This window comes from Anastrepha obliqua, chromosome 2, assembly GCF_027943255.1.
Source record: "Anastrepha obliqua isolate idAnaObli1 chromosome 2, idAnaObli1_1.0, whole genome shotgun sequence".
Taxonomy (NCBI): Eukaryota; Metazoa; Arthropoda; class Insecta; order Diptera; family Tephritidae; genus Anastrepha; species Anastrepha obliqua.
This window is the reverse complement of record NC_072893.1, coordinates 6570707-6589522: the sequence shown is the minus strand read 5'-3', so window position 1 is coordinate 6589522 and position 18816 is coordinate 6570707.

The following is an 18816-nucleotide window of genomic DNA, read 5'->3' as shown; positions in this document are numbered from 1 at the left end:
TTTCCAGACTGAATATTATGTCTACTTGCCTTGACGATGTGGCGACTTGACCTTAACTGGATTGGGTTCATTTGGTTGGCGTCTAAGGCAATAGAGATGCGCTTTGCGTTTTCATTGTGCTTCTGCTGCTGTGGCTGTTTAATTATCTGTTAATGTGTGAATGAATGTAAATGTGTGTAGAAATGATTGCAGACTCGCCATTGTTTGTTGTTTGTTTCTTTATATTTATGTGGTGTGATAAATTATTTGTTATTCGAATGAAAATATGGCGAGGGCAAATTAAAGGATGGACAACACAAAGTTCGAATCAATTATGACCAAATAGCAAACAGCAAAACCAAAACCAAAGATAAATTACTGCAAATTACAGCAGATGTCAGTAATTGCAGCCTAGCAGCGATATGGGACAAACAAATCGATCGATGATTGTGATTTAAGAAAACTAATTAATCAAATTAATTAAAATCATTAAACAAAACATGCATTTATAAATATATGCACAGGCGTATGTATATAAAATATGCGCACAAAGTAGCCGCAAATCCAATAAGCCTACCCGAGCTTATTCGAAGGACGTTTAAAAGGCGTAAGATTATTAATTTTCATTAAAAACTCTTAAGGGGGCAGATACCTGTAAACGGCCATATTTTCCCTGATTTTCATTAAAATTATTTAAAATGAAGAATTCGTTATAATGTAAAATCTTATAAAATAATATAATATAAAGTTTTTTTTTAATTTAAATGGCGAATGTACACTCAATTCTTCCAGGAAGGTCGCAGCGGGGCTTCTCAATCGGCGTAGCCGCGGCGTCACTGACCTGAATACAAAAAACCAACATTTTTTTTGCTTATTAATGACATAATTTCTATATGAATTAAACAAATATGGAAAAAAGAAAAATTCGCGGAATAAAATGCTTCAAAAAAAAACATGATTTTTGGTGCGAATTTTCCTACTATTTTTGCTTCAAAAAAATTATTTTTTCGAAAAATTTTCAACTTGTAAATTCACATAGAAAGCAATATCATAAAAAAGATGCGTGCAAAATTTCAAATTGTGCGGTCAATAACTTTTCGTGTTATCGCGTACGCCAATTCGAAAAATATAGTTTTGAGAAAAACGCGTCTAAAGTTTGAATACAACGTAACTATACCTTTGTCAGGGCTCGAACGCAAAGAATAGAGTCGTCACGATTGACAATCTATAATATAAGAAATACTTAAATTTACGTTCTAAAATTTTTTTGACATTTTCTTAAGGGGGGGGTAGGGTCACAAAATCGAAATTTTTTTTCTTCACTCATCTTATAGTAAATCATTTCAAGAATGTTGTGTCAAAATTTTAAGTGGATCGGAGCAGAACTCTCAAAGTTATAGCCTTTGTAGGCACTCTACCTCGAATGCGGAGCATCGATAATTTCTCAGAGTCATTTTTTCAAACGCGTTTTTCCCGAAACGACTTTTTAAAAGTCGGTGCCAATCACAACTCCGAAACTATTCAACCGATTCTTTTCAAATTTGGCACACGTTTTCTAAATCAAAAATACCTCCCCCCTACACTGTTTTTTTTTTATTTTTTGTTTTTTAAGGTTGTTTTTCACTTACAAATATGGCGAAATTTTTCGCCAAAAATGCTCGTTTTACGTTTTTTTGCCACCAAAACTACAAAAATGAAAAAAAAAATTTTATTAATGTAGGGGGGAGCATTACGTCATACTTTAACTGAAAAATTCGACTTTTTTAGTTTCAGATGATTCTACGACGAATGCCGATTGGCACCGCAGAGCACATCTCGAAAAACATATCTCCAAAAAAACTCTGTCATGGGCTTATTTGTCAATATTTTATTATTAATATTTTTTAAAAACTTATTGAAAAGATGTACAATAACATGTAACTGATTTTATTAAAGTATCTTAAGCCATATTTCTGTAAAAAATTCACAAAAAAAGTGTTTTTTTTTAGCGCTAAACCCTACCTCCCCCTTAAAGAATTATATTAATATTTTATGAAAAAAAAAATAATTTCGAAATTTTACAGCTATCTGTCCCCTTAAACGGTTTTCAGGGAAGTTAAGAAAAAGAAAAATGAAAAACTCAGATCTATTAATACATATCCGATCGCCTTGGTTTTGAAACGGTGCATGGAAGGACGGCATCTCATGCCTTTTTTTAATATTTACTTTATTTTTGCTACTTTTACTTGCACCATAAAACTGGAAGCATTTGAAATGTGGCTTCTCCGGAGATTGCTCAAGATACCATGGACCGGCCGCGTTTCTAATGAAGAAGTTCACGATGACATACAACTAATCAAATCGATGACGATAAAACTTCATATTTGGGGCATATTCTACGAAATCCGAAATATGAACTGTTGCAACTCATATTGCAATGCAAGATTGAAGGAAGAAGAGGTATCGGGGGTAAGCAGTTTTCTTGGTTGAGGAATATAAGGCACTGGACCAGTATACAACGTGTGGGTCCCCTCTCGGAAGCAGCTAGAGACTGCGAATTATTTTCAAATATAGTTCAACATTTAAATTAAAAAAAAAAACTTGTATTACTTTTAAATTGCTTTAATACCTTTTACTTTTAAATTGTATAATCGCTTACATTCGATTACGAATAGCAAATAAAGAAGAAGAAGACACTTTTCATTAACTTCTATGAATTAAACGGAGAAAATATCTATTCTAGGAAGCACCAGGTGTTGTAGGCGAGTAGTAGTTACACACTGAGAATTAGCTGTTAAGACTTCGCTGTAACTAAAAACTGAGTCTTATTTATAGCCTTAGCCAATCAAAATCATAAAATCCATAAAAATAATTTGTAAAAGTTACGAGTAAGTATCGTTTCGCAAAAAGATGCCCCACAACAATGGCAAGTGGCCATTCGATTTGAGACGCTGAGACCGGCGGTGGCGATTTATTATACTGGATCAGGTCTGTTCTCCTCATAATTATAGCAATATTGAGACCCTGTTACTTTTATGATGGCCTGTTGCTGATTAGCTGCCGCCATACTGTAGCATTTTTTCGCGCCGAATCTGCTGTTAGAAAATGTGGAAATATGAAACAACAACTTTCATTTTAATCTAATTTTATGCTAAACGCGAATAAAGAAAATCAGTAATGGTTTTCAAACTTAATAGTGTGATTGCATTATATTTGGCTGGAAACTCACAACCAGCGGTGTTCGTGAGCATGACAACATGAAAGTAAATAAAGTTTTTGTTTATCGCACCATTACTCGTTACAAAGATACTGGTAGCGTCGCGAAACGTCATGGAGTTGGTCATCAAAAGCCTGCAACGTCACGTGAAATTGTTCAAAAAGTGAAGAAGCGACTTGACGAAATCACCGACTAAGTGCCAATCAAATGGCGAAAGAACTGAAAGTATGTGACCATAATATCCACCGCATCCAAAAATTATCTCAAAGTCAAGCCTTACAATATCCAAACGGCGCAAGATTTCACACCAAAGTCAAACTTGAGAGAGCGAAGGAGTTGCTTCGCTTAGGCGAAAGCGGTCAATTTCCGAACATTGTGTTTTCTGACGAGAAAATTTCTCAAATTGAGCAATTCGTAAACTCCCAAAACGATAGGGTGTATTTGACCGACCGTTCATACGAAAATTTATCGTTGCAAAAAAAACAACTTATCACAAATTTCACTTGAATATTGAGGCATCGGCATCAAATTAAGGGGTTATAGATGTCCAGCAGCGTCACAAATATTTTAATTTTTCTTTACAAAAGTTGGTATATAAAAAATCACGTGGTCCAAAGTACAATGAAAAAAAATTTGCTCCATGGTCTGCATCATTTCTCCTTGAAATGCTGGTGGATCCGTAAAAAGTAAAAAAAAATCGTGTAAAATAATGTTGTATTTATGTCTGTCGTGCCGGATTTTTGAATTTCGAAAAATTTTACAATATACGGCATTTTAAAAAAAAGTGTGCGTTTTACGTCATAAATGTCACACTTTAATTATGTTTATAAAATTAAAAAAAAAAAAATATCAAAAATCAAATCTATAGAGAAAACACTTTCGAATATTTAAAAAAAACCGCATGAAAAAATATTAAAAACTGTTATCATGCAGACTGTGCCGGAAAAAGTCGTTTCGAGTTAAAGTTTGAGGTACAGGGGCGCACGGACCGCTCTCTACCTAGTTAATGGGCTGTAGAAGCTATAATATTGGGAATACAGTATATTCTTAAGATACTATACTTTCGAAATATCGAAAAAATAGTGTTTTGAAATTCTGGACGTATCTAACCCCTTAAAGGTATTTAAACAAATTTAAATAAACAAATATTTTTATCTGACACATTTCATTTAAATTGTAAAATATAAGTATCATTTAAGCTTTAATACAAAAAAATGTTACTGGTATTGCCACTTTTTTTTTAGAAAATAAGAAATGAATTACAAAAAGCGAAGTTGCTAGCATCACCTATTATACAGTCTGTGTCAGAAAAAAGGAAGCGCGATTATTCATGAAGTATAAAAAAATATATTTAAAATTTTTTTACATGAAAGTATGTACAAAACTATGAGTCGTAATTACTCAATAAACCATGTAGTCATTGTCGAGTATAGCCCGGCATCTTCTTCATTCTTTGAACCAGCTTTTCTGCGTAGCCCGTCGACAAACGGGACTAGATTTTGCGAGCTTGACGCACGAGTTGCTTTAAATCATGGACTGGCCTTCCGGCAAGATGCGTTTTCATAGATCCCCACACATTTTCAATGGGGTAGGCGTCTGGCGACTGGAAAGGCCAGTCCAATACTGTGACGCCATTTTCTTGTTTTGTGGTTTCTCAATGCGTAGGATGTGTTCGCTTCCTTCAGTCGATGTTCGATGGTGTTGATACTCACATCTATTCCGGTTTTAGCAAGAGTTGTGCGTGTTTGGTGTGGTCACAAAGAAGGCTTCCGCTTAAAAAGTTGGACGAAGCAGGATTTGTCGTCACTCGCTTCAAGCCGCGGTCGGAAAAGTCATCAACATTTTTGTATACTTTTACCGCTGATTTCACATTACAATAAACTTTTAGATTTCTTAATCACTTTTGCAGCCGTGGCGTAGGATAATTTCGGCCCTTTCTAATGCGTGCATAAAAATACCGCCACAAAACGCTTCGCGTACTTCTCACTCATTTTGTTTGGTTGCGTTTACGGGAAAGTTTCGAACGCCACTATCCTGAGTTAGCACTGACGTCGTAGCGCTTGAGTGGGACTATTAAGCAGCAAAAAGCAGAACGAGATATATCTTGAAGTTACAAGAAAAAAACCGGTTATTTTCTTCTGACACAGATTGTATTATAAAACAGCCGGAGCCGGAGCAATACAAAACAGCTGCACTAATTTACTAAAACGAGAAAAATTAAAGGCAGATCGAAATCAATTTGCATTTCGTTTATTTTATTTAACGAATTTTACGTTGTCCTGCTAACAATTCATCACCCAGATATTTCATGAAACATGTCCACTAAAAAAACCAAATTACATGGGTGATAGACATAAAAGAGCACGTGGGGCTGCTCTATTTAGGTGTCCACGTCTGCATTTCCGGGTCAACTTATTGCCTCCCGATCTTACCTAGTTTGCATGCACCTATTTTATGCCACTCCTTATTTTAATGCTGCAACAAGTTGGGGCACTTATGCCCAATCGACTGATCGCTCAAACTCCCAGAAGCTTGTCTTAACTTTTTCCCCTAACCGACTTCTCATTTTTCTCTAATTTTTCAATTATTTCTAAGATTAATGGCGTAGAAAGTTTTCGTGCTGCTGCGTGGAGCTGCTGCTGCGAGTGGAGTATCTAAGGAGCTAAGTTTTTAATGTGAAACTTTTGAGCAGTTCTTTGAAGCTGCCAAGCCCGAAGTTTTGCTGTTAGTTATCAATTGCCCGTGTCCCTACTCCCTACCCAGGCTTTGGCGTTTAGTTTGTTTTTCACTTTGCCCCAACTTCTTTCGCACTAATTGTTTTGCACTTTTGTGGAATTTTACACTTTTCTTTCCCACCTCTTCTCAAGTTGATTACAAATTCAAGAGCGCACTTTGCTAAAGTGCAATTTATACACTTGTGTGGTGTTGTTTTGCACTGCGCAGTCATGTCCCTTGAGCACCTTAGGTCATGTGTGTGCGCGGGTGTGTGTGTGTAGGTATGCAGCTATCACGTTTTATTGTTTCTTGTTTCGCTATTTCCTTCGTTTTTCCAGCGCATTAGCACACGCCTTCGAAAAGTGCAGCAATCTATTGATACTTGCACACACACACAAACACACTCTCACAAACACGCACTTCACGAGGAGCGGCTAATATTTTACTCTGCTACATTCTTTCGTCGGTTTTGTAGCTGCATACATACAAATATATTTCCATCACTTACGTTTGATTTCCGTTTTTTGTTGCTGAAATTATAAAAAATTCAAACCTGCCTCTCCTGCTTGTGCGCGTATGCGTTTGCGTGTGTGTTTGCTGACAGGTGGAATTTTAAAGCAAAATTGTTACTCTTTGCTTTCGTTCATATTTTGCAGCCGATCCCTGTTACGCTGCCTGTTCTACAATCGTAATTGCCGTTAGAGTTGTGATGGCTATTGTTGTTATTCTTCCTATGACAGATTGAGTGCTTCATCAGTTATTCTCTATGACCTTTGCGACGGGCCAGATATTAAACGAAAACAAAAAATGTTATTACAAATGAAAAATGATGAAGGACGTGCAGAAATAAAGCTTTGCTTTTGCTCAGTTGCATGTGGCAAGGTACAGTTATAGCTAGTTTTGTATGTATTTAATCGTCAGTGCTGCATTTCATCCAATTTTATTAATTTTATTCCATTTGCTCTTCCCGTTTCATTGCCCCTTTAAGAGCTTTGCAAAAAGTGGTAGCATTGAAATAAATGACTGAAGCAGTACAAGAAATTCGCGAAAATCTGATTCTATGCTTGAACTACTGTATCGGGTGTTGTTTTAGCTGCATGGCAACTATCGATATCGATAAGCTTTGATAGCTGAGTCGACATTTCTGTTCAGTAAAATTTGGCAAGTCATGGCAAGTCCTGGCATGAATCGTTTAGAGCCAGAACAACACTTCCAAATTATGGAAATTCACTTTGAAAAAAATTAATCTATTTGCGAAGTTCATATAACACTTGCGGCATCATCACTCCTTATTTCTTTCGCAATGAGAAAAGCGCTGTAGTGACAGTGAATGGCGAGCACTATCAAGTCACGCTGACTGGAAATAATTTTCAATTTAGATACTCCATTTGGCATGGTGGAGAGAATACAGAAGGTGTCGCCAACATCCGACCTTTAACCGGATATACGATTTTAAAGGAATCAGCTCATTTCCTGACGTAACAGGGGATATGACAGCGGTTTGTTTACGAGACAGAGATCGGCAAATACTGAGATTGACCATTATGCACGAAAAGCTCACATAGCCACTGCTAATTGGCACTTGATTGCCGCCTTAGCAACGACTGATTGGAAGACTGATTGTATTCAACTCACCTCACTTCAAAAGTTACACTCACCATTCCGCCTCGGAAGGTCAAACCTTGTAATCTATCATACTTGTCTATGAAGTATCTGCTATTCTGAATTCGTTAACTTTGTCCACACATTATAATTTATAGAGTTCGAAATTTCGGAAATCGAAATTCGGAAGGGGAAATTTTTAGGTAGACACTTTAAATTAGAAAAAAATTGTCAAATTAACTCTGCAGTTGTCAAGCGCCTATTTGTGACACGATATCATGACCTTTTAAAACCAACAAACAACAAAAAAACAAAATTCGAAAATTCCCGAATTTTGTATAAGTCTATGTATTCATATAATTCATACCAAGGAAGAATTAAGGGAGAAGTAAACACTTCTTTTAACTTCACAAAAATCAATAAAAATTAAAGCCACATTATTAAGAATCTTGTGATTTTATTAGAATTGATTGCATGACCACTGTAGGGTTAAGGAACTCTGTAGACAAAATCATTACTTACCCCAAATTAAATTTGTATTTGAAACAGCTTCACCTCTTGAGACTTGTAAAAATAATTTTCCTATTTTTTCTGTTTGCAATTATTTATAAAAATTTAATAAATATATAAAAAAAACTAAAATGGTTTTTTTCTTAATTTTAATAAATAAATTTTAAATTGTTAATAAATATTTTTTAGCAAAATATATAAATTTTTCATAGATAATTTGTAACAAAATATATAAATTTTTAATAAATAAATTTTAATGAAAAAAATATAAATATTTTAATAAATAATTTTTAGCAAAATATATAAGTTTTTTAGTAAATAATTTTTAACAAAGTAGATAAATTTTATAATAAATAATTTTTAGCAAAATATATACATTTTTTAATAAATAAATTTTAACAAAATATAAATATTTTAATAAATAATTTTTAGCAAAATATATAAGTTTTTTAATAAATTATTTTTAGCAAAATATGAAGATTTTTTACTAAATAAATTTTAACAATTCTCTTTCCTCAACCCCAACAACAACTTACGCTTACATCCTAACTCCCGTACAATTGCCAGCGCATTATTTGCACAATGTATCAGTGACGCCAGCCAGAGGAAGCGGGCAATCGCGATAATAGCGCAGACACACCAAATTTAGCGAAGTCCTCGACCATCTGTGCGATCCTTCAGCCAGAAAAATGTTTCACACAGATGGCGCTCAAAGCAGTAAGAAGGCGCTGTTCCGAAGCAACGACAGGTGTGCATTCCCGCTACTTAGGACTGGCAGAGGCAGGCTAATCACTTACCCTGTCAGAAATCAAAATAGATTAAAAAAAACCAACGCAAGACTGAGGTTGTTCAGGCCCTATTCTCCTGAGAGGAGTGAATAAGGAAAAAAAATTATATAAATTTTTCAAGTTTCTAGAATCTTCTACAATCATGCAATGTGGCGCAAAATTAATTATCCATTTCTGTTTTTGATCAACTTTTTAAAAAAAATAACAAAAATTTATTTGAGTGATGAAAATTTTTATTTTGACCTTTGCGCGCTTCATTGCTTGTTTGTTTGGTTTCTGCAGCTGCCAAGTTCGGAATGAGTTGATTGACGGACTACACCATTTGCAAAAATAATGAATCTTCCGATATATATATATATATAATTGGCGCGTTCACTCTTTTTGGGTGTTTGGCCGAGCTCCTCCTCCTATTTGTGGCGTGCGTCTTGATGTTGATCCACAAATGGAGGGAACTACAGTTTCAAGCCGACTCCGAACGGCAGATATTTTTATGAGGAGCTTTTTCATGGCAGAAATACACTCGGAGGTTTGCACGGAGGGGCGACCGCTATTAGAAAAATGTTTTTCTTCAATTTTGGTGTTTCACCGAGAGTTGAACCTTCGTTCTCTCTGTGAATTCCGAATGGTAGTCAAGCACCAACCCATTAGCTATCTTCCGCTAGAGTGATTAATTTTGCCACCTTGTATGTACCACCTTGTATGTACCATGCTGGAAAGTAGTTCACTAATAGACTAAGTGAACCTTTGACCAGTTTTTATTAATGCGTGAAAATTTTTTTATATTGAGAAAAGGCAGGTATAAAAGATATAAAATTTTTCAAAAATTAAAAAGATCTTTGAGCCACTTCAAGCTTGCAATTTATTATGCTAACATTTAATGTGGTGGGAAAATGCGTACCTGAATTTTTTTTACAAATTCTGATTAAAATATTTAAATTTTTGGTACAAATTCGCGGAATTTTTATAAATTTTGTGCAAAGTCTCGAACTTTGATTTATATGATTTTTATTGTAGAAAGTATATTTTTATTATTTTTTATTAAAACTACAAAAGAAATCAAAACATCGCATTTCTAATAAGCTAACTTAACCAGGTGTGTATAAATTCGAAGGTCGTTCAAGGGTTCAATTTAAAATATCACCTTACTTTTTGCTCACTGCATTAGCTGTGATGTCTAATTTTTATTAATACCCGTTACACAGCTCAACACTGTCCATTTTCTATTGACTACAATCCCTTTTATGGTTAGCTTAACATTAAAGCAAACCTTTTAAGAAGATTAAAGAAAATACAGTTTAATTAGACCGAACCATTAGCCAGCGCAAGTTTTACAGCATCACACAACATACTGATTTTCCCTCACCGCCCTCACCGATAATAGTTTTGCCCTTCCTCAGTCACATCTCATTCAGCCGCCTTTGATGCGCACCATCGCTACTTTTAATTAAAAATGAACCGCAGTCAAAATGCAGGCTTATTAGTTAAGGACGAAAGTTTAGAGCACAAAAAAAGGCATGTCATGAGAAAAATTAAAATAAAATTGAGCAAAAGTACATGAGCAAAATAAGTGCACTCAAAAAGTTTTCTATATTTGCCACACACCGCCGCCTGCTGTCGCAAGTTTTTGGTTTTAGTCCAGTTCACTACACACACCCACACATTTAAGCACGTTCCCGCCCGGCTTAGTGCAGCTTCAACCAAATGCAAGTAACTGCTCGCACTTAACTTCAATTTCAATTGGACTCAAGTCGACTCGCAACGTCATTATTGGCAATGGCCCTGCCGGTAATCCACCAACGAAACGGTGTTCGTGTTGTTGTTACTTGCAGTATTATTACGGTTATGATTATTATGATCATTACGGCGTTTACTCGGGACTCAGCCTTCATTAAATATTTATGTACTCGTATGTGGGATTACAAGGAAAATGTTGAGGCGTTGCGAGTGTGGCATGGAAATAAGAAGCGTGGCGCTTTATTTTAAGACACTCATTCCGTTGAGCTTTCAACCAGCTGTATATAAAATTTTAACAAGCCGTTATAATGTACTTTCATATTCCTATTAAAGCAGCACTCCTCATTTGGGGGTTGAAGTCGAATTCGTGTTGTTCTGTTTTGTTTTCCAATACTTCATTTAAACTTAACGTGGCGTGGCGTCACTCAGGAAATATTTTACAGTCTCTTTACATACTTAACAGGGTGCACTTTAAGTGTGTACTTGCGACCTACAACAGGAAATAATATTATATTAACTTCAGAAAGTGTAGAGTATTAATTAGCGAAATTGGCGCAAACGCCCTTTGCTCCTCGCCTCGTTGAACTTCTTGTCCAATTTGAGTTGCCGCGCCATGATATTATCTTTCCTTCGGAGTGTCCTACAGTTTCATGAGGCCTCCGAACGGCAGATGGTTTTGCATGCGAAGTTCTTTCGGGACAGAATTGTACTCGACAATTGCGCTTACCCCGCGGGTGGTTGCCGTACAGTGCACATCAAGAAATCGACCGACCACTAATAAGCGCTAATCGAAATACAAAGACCGGAAATGGCATACACTAAGCTTTGACTTCGGCCTTAATAAACGCTCTGTTAGTTTTGATTTTCCTAAGCTGTATAAAGAAACAAAACGTTGGGTCTGGTGGTGAACTATGACAAGTACCTCCTGTCATCAAACAAACAGTCGCCGCACTCGCGTATCGGCATATGTGGCGATTGAATCCTTTATTGGGTGGTTGGCCGAGCTTCTCCTCCTATTTGTGCTGGGCGTCTTGATGCTGTTCCACAAGTGAAGGGACCTACAGCTCTAAGCTGACTCCGAACGGGAAATGGTTTTTGATGAGGACCTTTTTCATGGCAGAAATACACTCAGAGGTTTGCCATTGCATGCCGATATGCGACCGCTTTTTTTAATAGTCAACTACCTCAGAACAGAATTATAACAAAAATTAAGATACAAATAGATTAATTCAAATTAGAGTTAAAAGCGTGGGATGAATTTTGCTTCACTTTCATAACCCTCTGTACATAGGTAGTTGCCAATAGAATGATTGTAATATTTACTATATCAAGCATCCCACGCTTTTAACTCTAATTTGAATTAACCTATTTGTATCTTAATTTTTGTTATAATTTTGTTCTGAGGTAGTTGACTATGACTGATCGTTCGATTTGCTATTACTTCATTATAGGCCCCTTTGTCATTAAAATTTATTTTCTACTTTTTAGTTCGATTAGCAATAAAAGCGTGTTTTTTAGTTTTTTTAAACTATTTTTTATTATGAATGAAAATTATTGTTATCATTGCAGTCAGTGAATAAATGATTCGATATATTCGTGTTATATTTAATGCCTTTCTTATCGAGTGTCAGTCTAAAGCTATGCAGTTATCGGCCGTGATGAAGAAGTAATCGGGATGAAGAACTTATTTCGAGGAGGGAGCCTGACAAACTGATTTACAAGAATAAATAAAGATTTTTCATTTTACAACCAAATTCACCTTACTTTTTGCCCACAGTAAAAAAAAGAAAATATTAATCCTGGCAATCCTAATAAGGATAATGGAAAGCTTTTATCAAATTATTGCATTGTCATCGGTGGAAGCCAGAAAAAAGCCAGTGAAAATTAAGCTCAAAGATTCCGTTACATACATACATACATACATATATACAACCCGAGCTAATAAAAGTGTGTTAAAAAGAAACGACTGGCGCAAATCGCTTAAGCGGTTATTGCGTCAATCAAGAATAACAACTTGCTTTGACATCTGTGAACATAATCAAAATATCTCTCTCTCTGTCTCTCTTAGTTCACAGTCTGTGGTGGACCATAGCTTCAGTCTCTCTCTTGCCTCATTTCTCCAATTACGAACGTTCATGGCTTTTAAGTCTGCTTCGACGTCATCAGGCCATCTCTTTCTTGGTCGGCCTCTCTTTCTTCCTCCAATTGGACGCAAAGTAAACACACTTTTTTTGGATTATTTCGCTGGGCATTCTTATGATGTCGCCAATCCATCTAATCCGCTGCGTTTTAATAAAACGTATTACATTTTCACCACCAAGATATGGCATTTGTGAATTTTTGTTTCTTCATAAATCTACAATATTATCAGTCAAAGATGCCAGTTCTTGTTTAGAACTTCCCTCATGAGCGGAAAGTTTCTATTTTCTGCTTCCATTCGAAGGAAACTGCGGCTGAGGCTCAGCTAATGCTCAGGGATACTTAAATACTTACTGAAGTACATTTTGCGGTAGCTATTTGAACACTTCAGCAGTGATGTTTTTGATGACAAGAATCAGCATAGAAAATTTTTGTTTCAAAATTGGCTGAAAACTCATCATAGGGACAGGTATCGAACGCCCTTAACGCATTTAAGCGAGTACTGAAGGGAAAATTACCACAATTGTGGTTGACAGATATAATATGTGCGACAAAGGTATGACAAAATTAGCTGGCGATATGATAAGGCTCAGCTTCACACAGCAAAAGGGCTGAACACATACAATACTTAGAAACGCTGAAATGGTAGTTGTAAGCTCAATTGTCGTATACTCCAGGGGCTGGCTGATTAGCATTTTCACTCCTATGAAGAAGCCAAAAAAAGGTCCGTCTCATGGAAAGCCTCGAAAGGTGCAGAGCTTTTACGCTATTCGAAAAATGGGTAAAAGTAGTACCAAGTAGATACTTGGAAAAGTAAGTAAATGTGTAATTATATTACTTTTTTAAAATACTGTCTAAAACTTTTAGAGAAAAATGGCCGCAAATATTAATAGATATTTCTTACGATTACTTTTTTCGCCCTAAAGGTTCATTGAAGATTCTCCTTTTCACAATACTTCATCTAAGCAAACTCTTATAAAGTCCGGGATTTACTCGGATCATTTTTTCCGTCTTTTTTTACATTACCATTGCCCTTAAGAAGCAGCCACTGCGGGTGTGCCGTACATCCGACTTCTGGATTGCTGTAACCTGTAAAAATATCCAACAGCATCGATCCGTCTCAAATTATTTTTGGGACTTCAATTTACTGCTTGAACCTTTTGAAGCATTCAAACCGCTGTGGCCAACATTCTAAGGACATGGATAATTCGCTTGAGAGCTCGGGAAAGCGTGCAAAATTTCCTATATTTGTAAAATTGTTTTTATTTTTTGTAATGTCGAAGCGATATGCGGCATCAACTAACATTCATCGTTCCTTGATTTACTTACTAGTACAACACCTGCCCCTAAAAATAGTCTTCTCATCACAATCAAAACTATTAAACAAGAAAATGTCCAATAGAATTTCTGTAGAAGAGAGATTCTGTAGAACACTCAGATACCCAGAAATAATCAAACTGAGAGTTCTATTGAAGAATATTTTCCTTTTCTTCATTATTTCTAAAGTTTTCTGCTGAACCTAGAATCACTGCATTGTCGGCTTTGAATAGACATGTAATGAAAAAGCTCAGTGGAGCATTTGCAATTTTTTGTTTACAGAATTATGCGCCAACAAATAGTTTGATAATATTCTCAGTAATACAGGAAGGTGGTGCAGAGCCGCCTGCAAGGATGTACAGCCACGAACGAAGGAAGAGTAATGAAACACGAAATACAGTGCACATTTGGGGCATGATTGACACGTTGCTGTGCTTAGGCAGATATGTCGTCAAGGAGAAATATTATATTATAAGTATGCAATCGTAGTGGTAGTGCCCGGGTTCGAAACAACTCATGAAACAACAAAATTATTAAAATTATTGAAAACGTTTATTTCTAATAGCGGACGCTCCTCGGCAGGCAATGGCAAATCTGCGGGTAAATTTGTACCAGCAAAATTTATCTCTCACAATTAATTATCTGCCCTTTGGAGGCGGCTCTTCATATGTAAGTGGCACAACATCAAGCCACACATCACAAATTGGACGAGAAACTCGGCAAAACAACAAAAAATGGCTTAAGCGTCCACTTAAGAATATACAGCTGCGGTCAAAATAATAGTAGTGCCCACACAATGGGAAAGAAGTGAAGAAGAAGTAAGATTTTTTTATGTTTGTAGAGACATTTGTAGAGAAAGGGCTCAACAGTCTCTTTCTCAGCAGTATATGGAATTCCAAGCCTCTCCGCATGAATACCGATCTCCCAGTGACCAGTAGACACCGCAATGAGTTTGGAAATTGAATGCCGAGGGATTCCCATCACTTTAAGCGTTCTGTTTATATCGTATTGAGGCCATAGTGTTTTCGAAACAGGACACGACGAGACAGACCTCCATCTGTCTTGCCCTTTTTTAGAAAGAAATTGAGAAGAGCTTCAAGGCTCGTTTCCACGATAGTCGGTTCTACGTAACCGGAACGACCCGGATTTATATCCGACCAATGACTGTCACTCCAGCAGCTTTGCTCGTATATGCGTGGGGAATGTTTATGCTGCTACAACAACAACAACAACCCCTTCCTGGCTAGCTCGTCGGCAATTTCATTTCCCTCTATATTCCTGTGCCCAGGAACCCAGATAAGGGAAATGTTTCCTCCACGTTCGAGGCGCTTGAGTTCCTCCTTACAGGAGTTTACGAGAGGAGAACTGCAATATGACGATGACAGAGCCTTGATCGCAGCTTGACTATCGGAAGAATTATTAATGTCTGCCTCCCAACGGCAGACCCCTAAGCATTTTGCATGCTTGCAGGATCGCGAAGACCTTTGCTTGAAAAATGCTGCTCGTTTCCGGCAGTTTAAAGGATACCGAAATGCTGGATGATTTAGAGAAAACCCCTGCTCCCACTTCAGATTCCATCTTGGATCCGTCAGTGTAAACAGAGGTAAATATGTCCGTGCCGACTCTCCCCTCTTTCCAATCTTGCCTGCTCGGAAAGATAGCCCTAGCACAACCCTGCGAAACCCAGTTTGCGGATGGAGAGATCAGTGCGAAGTACAGAGAAGGAAGGGGAGATCTGTTTCAAGACGCTACTATGTTCTACAGGATATAGCGCTCTGACAACCTTATAACGCTCTGAGCAGGATTTAGCTTGCAGATGCACGGGAAGTAAGTGCAGAATGACGTTGAAGGCAGCAGTGGGACATATTCTACAAGCACCAGTGATGCCCACACATGCAGTTCTCTGCACTCTCTAGTTTAGTGGTGTTATAGCCCTTCTGAAGAGCTACTTACCAAACTAGGCAACCATATGTCAAAATTGGCAGAACCACTAAGTTGTACATCCAAAGTACGACACGTGGTTTGAGACTCCGCCGAACATAGATTTACCGGCGAAGAAGGCTATACTGGCTTTCGCAAAATGTAGTATGATTTTCTTGAATAAAAAAACATTTTAAATAAATCTTTAATCAGAAATCATAATAATAATGAGTATTTGGTATTTGCCGATGCGTCGAATTAACGAGATTTTTTTAAACGTTCCTTAACTATTGATTTTCATGTCTATACTCGACTGTCTCCCGAAGCTGATTATTGTTTGTTAGATGAGTATAAGCAAATGACCCCTTAACATCGTACCACAACCTCTGTATTGGATTAAAGCCTGGAGACTGCACAGACTATTTCATAACCTCAACCCTATTTCTCTGAAGCCACTGCTGCGCCAACTTGCTTGTATGCTTTGGGTAATTGTACTGTTGAAAGATCCATTGCAGTAGAATTTCTTCGCGAGCGTATGGTATAATTTTTTCCATAAGCGAACATACACTCAGTTTCCTTTATCGAGCCTTGACAAAACTCTTCCATCGTACTCTGTGCTGTTGTTTTTGAACCGTTCCATGAGATGTCGGCATCTGCTAGTTCGCGCAGCATCGACCTCCTCCAAGTGTTTTTTGGTCGACAGCGAACTCTGCTCCCTTGTGGGTTCCAGTCCAGTGGCATTATTGTGATGCTATCTGGTGATTTTCTTAATGTGTGACCATCGTCACTTTCTACGTTTGATTTGCCTGAGGATGGGTTCCTCGTTCATTAACCTCCACAGTGCGTCGTTACTGATGGTGTTTGGCCAGAATATTCTGCAGATGATGCGGAAGCATTTGTTGATGAAGAATTGTAGCCTCTGTGTGATGGTGTTAGAGATCACCCATTCTTCGCTTACGTACACCAATACTGTCTTTACGCATGAGCCGAATATTCATAGCTTAGTGCGCCTGGAGATATGCGAACTCCCCCATACCTTACACATTCGCCCGAATGCTGCCCTTGCTTGCTGACATCCTGCAGTTGACATCATCATCTGATTCACCATATGCCGAGGTAGGAGATGCTTTCAACGAATTCCACCGGGTTATCGTCAGCCAATATCTGCCTATTATTAACTATGGCCTTGGTCTTGGCGATGTTGATCTCCAGTCCAACAGTGCGTGCCAGCGCGACTAGTTTGTCCGGCCTCGTGAGAGAGGATAGGCAGATGCCATCGGCGAAGTCCAGGTCCTCAAGATGTCTGGTGAAACTCCATACGATGCCTTTTCTTCTGCAGGGTCAGTTGGCTCATGACGTCATCAAGGATGATGGCGAAGAGAAGGAGCGACAGGGGACAACCTTGCCTTACGCCTGCATTGGTACTGAATGGATCGCTAATATCGCCTTTGTGAAGCACTGCCAGTTCAAACTTGATTCTCCATGCTTAATAGTTTTAGTTGTTTAGTATACGTCTTCTTGTACCATACGCACGATTTTGCATTCATCTTTCCACAAAATATTCCTCCATTTCTCGAAGTGCTTATTTGCATGCCTTTTAGTTGGTAATGCAACTTTTTTTGGTCCACGAGCTGCCAAGTTCTGTTCCCGTAAACGCCTACGCATAGTTTCTACCTATACGCTTGCCTCCAGCTCCAGTTCATTTTTAATTTTAGTACTACATAGTTGCAAAAGCTTTGAATACCTAACCGCACGATTATTGATTTTGCAGTAAGTGTGAAAAGCCGTCCAAGTGTTTCGGATTAGGATTAATACTTTCATTATCATCAGAATTTCCTAGAGATCCAGTATGGAACATAGCGCCATAACGAATTTCTTCCATGCGGGTCTGTTTTACGCCAATCTCTGAACTTCATTCCACTTAAGCTGCATGGCGCGGGTTTCTGACGCTAGATATTCGCTGGTCTTCCATGTCTACGGCTTACTTGAGGGTTCAAAGACATCAAATGCCGCCACAGTTTTCTTTTTTTTATATTTTAATGCATTGCCAATCATTGTCGTTGTCGGTGAATAGCCTACAATATCTCCAACTTCTTTGTAAGTTTTATCTTTCAAAATTAGTTTTTTGATAAGGTTGTGCTGTTCAGCGGTCAGTGCTTATGAGACAAGCTGAGACCCATAGCTGAAATATGTTCAATCAGATTTTCATAAAGTTATAAGAAAATGCAGTGCTTACCTTTTTGTAAATTTTTGACACAATTAAATATTTTATATGAATTTTTTCGCAGCTCACTCCTGGCACTACTCGTACCAAGTGCTAACGTATACAGTTATAACGGCCCTTTTTTCATTGAACTCTGTAAATACAACAGTATCTTGAAGAGAATGAAACACAAAGAATACAACGAGAAAAAATAAAAATATTAAACTATTTGCGGTACTAGCACTACTAATATTTTGACCGCTACTGTACATACATATATATGCCATCTCTAGGCAAAATATTCGCAAGCGGCGAAGTAGTGAGCGCGATTATGTCTGTATGTAGAAATCAAATAACTAAATATTGATGTACTGCATCGAAAACCATTACATAGACATGAAATAAATTGTGTGTTGTAAATAGGAAGCACGCCTCCTACGGGCTTGTTTGCACAGATGAGAATATTCAATCATGAAACTGGCTATTGACTTCTGACTGATGAGGAGTGAACATAAATTTATTTAAAATTAATGAAGCGCATCAATTTTTATAGTCGAGCAATGATTTCTCTAAGTGGAAGTATGTAAATTGTGAAGACGAGCACGCACACACGTACACATTTGAGAACCCACTCTCATCAAACGGCACTTCGGGCGAGTGTAATGGAGAGGAGATGCCACGATAAATTTAGTTTTTTTGCTTGCCATAAAAGC